Source organism: Sabethes cyaneus, chromosome 3 (assembly GCF_943734655.1).
Source record: "Sabethes cyaneus chromosome 3, idSabCyanKW18_F2, whole genome shotgun sequence".
NCBI classification, from domain to species: domain Eukaryota; kingdom Metazoa; phylum Arthropoda; class Insecta; order Diptera; family Culicidae; genus Sabethes; species Sabethes cyaneus.
The window spans coordinates 27,124,955-27,133,667 of record NC_071355.1 but is presented as its reverse complement, the minus strand read 5'-3'; positions in this window follow the sequence as shown (position 1 = coordinate 27,133,667).

Genomic DNA, 8,713 nt, shown 5'->3' with positions numbered 1-8,713 from the left:
TTTCAATATTCAATATATATCGATATAAAGCACCATCGATGAAACACTATAAATATTAATTACACGTACGCAATTTTACAGCTTTCATGTGATGAATAATGTATTGACTGCCGCTGTTGGGGGAGGCGGCGACAATGTGGTTCGTGGCTTGTTCGGTCATTCCGTAAAGCACAACTTTGTTCTACAAAGACAAAAGGACCTGCCTTGTTTACTTTTCCTATAAAAATTTGGGATTTATATTTCGAATTTGTCGCAGGTACCCATTGCGTTTTTTCACTCGAATAAAACAGTCGGACTTCACAGAAGCCCCATTCAACCAGCACTATTGGTTGAATAGTATCCTCAAGAAAGTTCAAGCTGTCCCTTTAGATGAATGGAAAAATCTCATGTTGTTCGAAACCTGTAACAAGGGAAAGAATTCCGTGCAGATGGTTACACATGTACACGATAAATGTCACCGACAGCACTTTCGACAGGTAGGTATGGTTTGCCGAACGAAGTGCAGTTTTTCCAACTATTCAACATTGTTTGGAGTTTATATTTTTTTGCTCTTGTAACCCTGCACATTCAGGTAGGTATTTGAGTTTTTTTTTGCAGTGTCCAGTCCCATCAGCAGCACCGGGGCAACTTCTCGGCCGGGTCCAACCAACAACAATCCTGCAACTATCATAAAGCTCTGTGAAAAATTCCGTAACATTAACGAGCTCGATGAAACATTGCGGCAATTTTTCACTGCAAAAGCATCCACACACTTTGTCGTCAATTATCTTCGTCATAATTGCTATTACCAGTCATTTGTTATACGACTTTCGGGGTCCTTAATGGTCGGACTTGATCCCGGCGGTTGCTCGTAATGGATGAAAAACTGTGTCCCGGCCAACACAGGAGGGTCCCCATTATATGGCTTTGTCAACGTGGGTGTTGCTTCATAAAACCCACGTCTTAGGGGGATTACCGGCATTAGGTCCACATTGCCCGCTTGCTTGTGGGCCATTTGCCGGCGGAGCCCCGGCAAAGCAGACTTGGGTTGTTTTTTAGGTTTATGGCCAAAAATCAGACAGTTGCCGAAGAGTCAGCTGGCCAAGCTGTGAAAGTTACGCAATGTGAACGACAGTAATTCTTTAATGCCCGATGCGGTTTCAAAAAGAACACCCCGTAAAGCATCAGAGTATAAATGTGTTCTGTACTCAAATGTCTTTGCTCTGTTCGTTGTTTTAATCAGTACATAAGTGCAAAGCATAAGTCTCATATTTGTGAAATGTTGTTTGAAACTATTCATCGGGTCGACGCAAGCAGAGCTGCTTTCCTTTCACTTTGTTGACATTCGATATAAGAATAGATCTTTGTCAGCTGTTATTTGTTCATTCTTCGGTTTCATTTGTTGTTGACTTTTTGAAGAAATCCGGATTTGGACTGTCCTATCAGGATGGGGAAACTCTGTCATGCTTTGTCTCTAAATGGAAATAATAGAAATTACAGTGGAAAGTAGGTGTACGACCACCGTCTAAAGGTTAGTAAAATCACCCTTAATCAATGTGTTTTTTTCTGCTTATCGCAATCTATGCTTATGAGAAATAAAAAAAGTATGTAACCCCTGGGAATATCCGACCTACACGCAGGTCGAGTGAGCGAAATCGTTAAGAAATGGACAAAACAACTATTAACAGCGCGATAAAACTGAAGCCAGCCAGGAAGCGTGGATCGGGAATAGCCTGTACTTTCAAACGGAACCCTAACCTCTCCGTCCGAAGTGTCTTAACTATCAAACAAACGGATAGTGTCGTCTACGTTGAGGTGAAATACGAGGTAGATTGTCGACTTAAAGGAAAATAGCGCGAGAGTGAAAAATCCAGATGATCAGAACACGATCCCGGAAGCTGTCCACGACGATGTTGACGAAGTTGAGTTGCGTGGGATGGACAACAATACTTACGACCAAGCAGAATAAAAACAGCTTCCTGAGTAGGAGTTTTATGGGACAACCAAAAATGGGGAAGGTGGCAGACATTTTCAAGCATATCAAGTAGTCGCAGTTTGCTAAGAAATTTTTAGATTTGCGATTTAAAAAGTGAAATTCTCATTGCAATCGGGACTGTCAACCAGAAAACTGACGTGAACGATTGTCTGGAAAAACTTCTGCTGTTTTTCCTGAGAGAACACGATTATTTCATGCTATTTTGACCGGACTTGACCACTTGTCATTACGGAACAAAGTAGTATGGAGTAGTATGTCACCGGCAACGTGCACGTAATGCCCAAAGACAAGACAGCGCCCAACACACTACAGATTCGAGAGCTCCTAATCAAGAAATATTGGGTTGCCATCAAAAAGAACCTGAAGAAGACACAAAATATGCTCAAAGCGTCTAAGGCAAACTAACGTTCTGCAGCAAATAAAATAGTCGAGATGACAAAATCTACAAAATCTGATGACAGGAGATAAACAAAAGGCCCAGAAACCCGGACTCGAACAACTGACCGCTTAACTAAGAGATATTTAGTAAGTTATTTAGTTTTTTTGTAAAGTAGAGGAGTTTTTTAGTACGAAGAATGGTAAACTGATGAAACTGGGAAAATTTCGATATGAGGCCAAAAACATATTGGTTTGTTAAATGGTTTGGAACCCGAGTGTTTTTTGCAATTAAACTACTCCTTATATTAGACAGAGTTATATCTACTTTTTATCCCCCATTTTTTTTTATTCCACGTTCAGCAACGGGTTGGTGTATGGTTCAGAATAGAGTAATTGAAAGTGATCAGGCTCCAGTTGCAGTAAAATAAGATAACATTGCATTTGAAGACACTGACTGTTTCAACAAGCAAAGCAAAGCAAAGCCTAGGCGCTACATTCCGTTATCGAAACTTGACCTTCTGTTTTTATTCGCAGCCAGCAGTTAGAGTACAGGACAATTGCAGGGCCAGTTGCAACGACACTGACTATTATACTACCCCTCCAATAGGGTCAAATGTGGTTCTTATGGACAGGAATACCTTAACATCGCCCGCGTGAGGGGCTCCTTAGCTGCAAGGTTATCGAGTCTGCTTTGACAAGCGAGTAGTCATGGGTTCGAATCTTAGTAGAATCAAGCCATTCGATGTCAAGTGACTTTAGCATGAGTTTATTCTCAGGTCGTTCATTTACCCTTCGTTCATACTGAATTCTATATTTACCCACTGAAACCTCTTGACAGTGCAAAAGTCCCTCCTATAGTTAAGTGTTACTGGTCAGAGGAACGAATGAGTCATTGCCAGGGACGGCTATAATATGGGATAATACTGGCCGCGAGGAATAAGTGGGTAAAGTAGATCAAACTTTGAAGGAAGGGTAAACCCCAATACACACAAGCACGCATAAAATTTAATAAGCATATCGCTCATTAAATAGCGGTTATAGCAAAAAGAAATGCAGTACAGGTCATACAGCAAACAGCAGTGCGATATCACAATAGATCAACTATACTGGTCGCAGTGATGAGTCCACACAGTAAAAAACAGATCGTCCGCCTAAAACATCCGACATCCAAAACAGACTGGTAGCCGAACTCGTTAATGAATAGTGTAGAAAATAAAGGACCCAAGTTGCTTCCTCGAGGAACTCCTGATAGATTACAAAACAATTGTAATTTTTCCGGTCCGATCTTGGCTGAGCTTGGCAACTGCGGTCAGTAAGGTAAGACTTCATCAAACTGGCAAAAGCGACAGAAATTCAAAGTTCTTCCATCCGATTTGACAATATTTCGCAGACAACACGATCGAAGGCTGCTCACATCATATATCACATCTACTTGGGCATTCTCCTCCATGTCGTGATGTTGTTTACACAAACAGAACGAAAAAAACTGCATTAGATTGGTAGCAACTGATCTCCGATGGAAAACTCCATGCTGATCAATGAATGAGTATTGCGAACTGCACATAAAAAGTGCGTCGTGGTCTATAATTTTCAACACCTTCGAGCAGACACAAAGTGCTGTGTTGCCAACCGGTTCGTACGAAAATCTGGAATACTATAGAATAAAAATATCTGTCAAAAACGAGGCAGTCAAATGGAACCGGGACAGCAAATTTTCGGGCCAGCAGCCCCATCGCTCCGTGAAAACAAAACATAAAGCTATACTTTCTTCAACAATATTGTAGATAATAATTTACTCTATAATTGTCCTTTTTTATATAAGAGGCTTATGTCTGTATCCGAAACCAGGTCTCTGACAGGACGTCACAAGCTTATCGGTAACTAAAAACAGGTCCCTGACAGGACGTCATGCTTTCGTAGCAATGGGTTGTATTCTCAGTCACCTCACTGGTCGACTGCTGGACTGCTCGATTGCTCAACTGGTTGACTAGACTGCTCGACTGGAGTGGTTAATTAAATTGCTCGATTTAATTGCTGGATTGGACTGCTTAACTGAACTACTCGACTGAACTGTTCGATTCGACTGCTCGACTCAACTGCTTGATTGGACAGATCGACTTGACTGCTTGACTGAACAGCTCGATTTAACTGCTCGAGTGGACTACTCGATTTGACTGCTTGACAAATTTGTTTGACTTACTACTCGACCCGACTGCTCGACCTGACTGCACGATTAAACTGCTTGACTCAGCTACGTGATTGGACTATTCGAATCGGCTGCTCGACTCTACTGCACAACCCGTTTGCTCGATTCAACTGCTCGACTAGACTACTCGATTTGATTGCTCGACACAACCGACAGCTTGATTCAACAGCTCGACTAGACTGTTCGACTTAGGCACTCAACCCGACTCGACTCAACTGCTTGACTTAACTGTTTGATTCGACAGCTCGATTCAACTGCTCGACATGACTACTCAACTGAACTGCTCGACTGAACTGCTTGACAGGACAGCTTGACAAAACTGTTCTATTCCAGTGCTCAACTCAACTGCTCGACTAGACTACTCGATTCAACTGCTCGACTGGACTACTCGACTTAACTGCTCTACTCGACTGCTCGGTTGAACTGCCCAACTCGACTGCTCGACTCAATTGCTCGGCTGGACTGCTTGACTGAACAGCTTGGTTTGACCTCTGTTTGAATCGACTGCTAGACTTGACTGCTCGATTTAACTGCTCGACTGGACGATTCGACTCGACTGCTCGACTGGGCTACTCGACTCGACTGGATTTCTCGATTCGACTGCTCGACTCAGCTACTCAACTGGACTACTCGACTCAACTACTCGACTCGACTGTTCGACTTAACCGCTTGACCCGACTGCTTGACTAAACCATTCGATTCGACTGCTCGACTCAAGTGCTCGACTAGATTACCCGATCCAACTGTTCGACTGAACTACTCGACTTAACTGCTCGACTGGACTGCTCGATTGACTTGACTTAACTCAACTCGATTGCTTGTCGCGATATCAAATGATGCGTTAATGATATAGTAAATGAGTTAATGATAGCAAACGATCAAGAATTTTCTAAGCAACATTTTACTCTAATCAGACAACATGAATGTTGCAAACAGCCAGAGTGCCAGAGATCTCGAAGTTTTTCTCGAAGTCAGAATTTTGTTACTCGGTTCTGTCTGACTTAACACCGACCATATGAATCGGTTTGCGGCAGACAATAGACGGTTCAGAGCCACTCACACTAAAGAGCCATATTTCCCACCTATAGAATCAGCACAGTGGAGATAATATTTTTATTCAGTTAAATAAAATCCAATGCGACCATGAAAACTATTTGTTTCAGTTTCCGGCTATGACTCTTTTATGTACAATATCTTAGAGCAATATTATGCAATATAAGAGCTCAAAGAACTAATACAAAGATTAAACACCTTCACAAACACTGGCTAATGGAATGTGTTTGAATTCTGAACAAACATTTATATTTTCCGGATCGCAAGATTGTAGTAGTGTATAATCATGAGGGATGTCCATCGATTCAAATGATCATTTCGAATTTGCCAACCCTTGATTATAACCGAGCACTACAGTTGAGCGCACTTTTCAGACACCGTTATCAAATTCGCCTAGATTTAATCGTCTCGTCATAAAGAATTTGCGATCTGTTATGACAAAGAACTTCTGTGATTTTGTGACGCAAAAATATTGAAATATGATCGGTTAACCGCTAAGTTAACAGCGTTTAAAATCTTTCATTTTTTCGTGACGCTTGCATTTTTTAATATGTTGGAATGACCCCCTATACCTTCCTGAAAGACGTAGATGGCTCGTCCTGATCGTCAGCGACTTGTGACTTCTGAGAGGCCTGAGAAATTGGCGACCAGTGGCTCAAAATCGAATTGAATGCAGACGACTGCTTGCAATATCACGAGCCACCCAGGTTCTATGCTGACGCTGGCTTGATAATCCGGGATAAACCTTCCAAATCTGGGACAATATACGAGTGGGCATGCAATCGGAGATAAGATGTTTCATAGTTTTGATAAAGTGACTAACGGCATCGTTAACGTTCCACTTTAACAGCCAGATGATCAGCGTCAGGTGGAATTACAGAAACGACAGCTTCATGGACCGAGCAAAACAACGTTGCAGATTCGTTGACCAAAACAAAATTAAGCAGGCGTGAGAGAGAGATATGAAACACAGAGATAAGAGAGAGAAAAAGAGAGCGGAAGAGAGAGCTGCACGTATCATATTGAATACTGTCTAATAAGGTATGTAGTGCTAGGGCCTAGCGTTGCATATTTTAAATCTGATAGGGAAAATTTGTTTGCCATAACTGTACCTAATGTTTGTTCATAGAATCCTTAGAACTTTCGTCGATACAGATGGTAAAGATTTTTCCGGCAATATTTCACCAAATAATATAACAAAATGTATACTTAATTGTATGCCACGACATGTAATGCAATCTGTGATTAATTTGATAATGTAACAGCATTGATTGAATCACAAACTTTTATTTCCGTTATGTACTAACGTAAGAACTGAGGACACCAATAATGAGACACTCTGCGCTGCTGTTGTACAAACTGTTGCTATTTCACAGCAATTAATCATAATATTTCGTAGTTGCTTTACAATAGCATTGTGTTGCGATCAAACCCTCCCCTCATTAAAACGTAAATTCTCCGCTAAACAATCTGTCGGTTTAGATGTATTCATCTAGAAGTTTTTATCAGTGTCTATTCCCAATAGACGCAACACAACGATGTACGAGCAGAAACGTCCTGGGCATTTTATTTGAAAGATAGAAAATGATCTAACTATAATGAAATAGTTGAAGTATCCTCAATAGGTATTTATAGTATTGCTGAAAGATTACTAGAGAAATAGCGATGTTTATAAGAATGTGCATAAGACAGCAGACACTTGAAACCCTTATAATTTTTATCTATTACAAATTAATCAATCAAGTCCAGTTATCGTTGTTTGAATCACGTAAGGCTAAAACGACCAAATAATTATTTTCTACGAATACTTACAGAAGCATTCCTGCAGCTATTCGCCTAAACGCATTTGCCGTAAGATTAAGGTGAACATTCCAAGCAATTTCTACACCTTAAATGAGCTGATGCGAGAATCCGTTTTTTTTCTATTTCCAACCAAACAAAACAAAAAAAGGTCTGCGCAATTTCTTGCGGAGAAAAACCAGCTACGTAAAGTGCGAATGTGAGTAAAATTAAAAGATTCCCGCATGAGCAAGAAAAGGATAACGAGAGCAAACTGTTGCCTTTTTGCACGAAATTCTATTCCACCAGGGGAATTCGGTGGCCGGTCAAAGTGATTCTCGGTTCGGCCGGTCCAGCCCGCTGGACTGGACTGGGCTGAATTGGCAGTATAGCAGTGTAGGCAAGGGGAGGGGACCAAAATTCCAATAAAAAGTCGAAACAAATAGCGTCAGCCCGACCATGAATCGGATGGGAAGATGTATGGAGCGAATATTTATGCTAATGCTGCTCTGAGCTGCCGTTCCTTGAGTGTGAAAGTGTTATCTTTATTCACACGTTTGGCCGGTCCGATTCCGTTGGTTTTTAGGATCAGTTGGTCAGACGGTATGGCTTCTTTGTGCTTAAGCCTGAGCGTTGTGCACAAAGAAGGCTACCAAAGGAACGGAACAAAATAACTCTCGAGGGAATATTTACGATGATTTGAATATTGGCGCAGATAATGTATTTGTTCCTTTTGCTTAGGGGCATAGACTGCGGAATACTTTGGAATCGTTACAGAAGCTCCGTGGGCGGGGTAGCCTATGATTATTGATTGTTTCTTCGGTGCCACTGAGAATGCGATCTTTTGAAATATTTCCTGGAAAACAGAAACAATGCTCACGGCTAAAGTTTTAATCATTCTGTTAAAGATTGAGTGTGATTCAATCTACAATGACAAAATTACATTTACAAATGCTTTGGATAGAAACTTTTCGTTAGCTCAACAAAAAACTTTGAACTCATTACGTAAAGAGCAGCTTCGAATGAAATGAACTTTCGCCCCATTTGAGTAATTGAAATCAGTTAATCTTTTGATTGACGATGGTGTACATAATTACATCTGCACACTCGAGTGAAAATTTCGCATTTTGCTGAATATGCTCGCAATGAAGTTGAACATTCGTTTGATTTTAAAGAGAAAAAGCTCACATATTTAAATTTTACTACCTAACACTGGTTGAATCAACGTTGGTATCAATCCAAACCCACATGGAACTTATCAAAATCACATCAGCAAAATGCTAATGTAATTTAGCTAATTTCATACGCAAACGCGCCACATT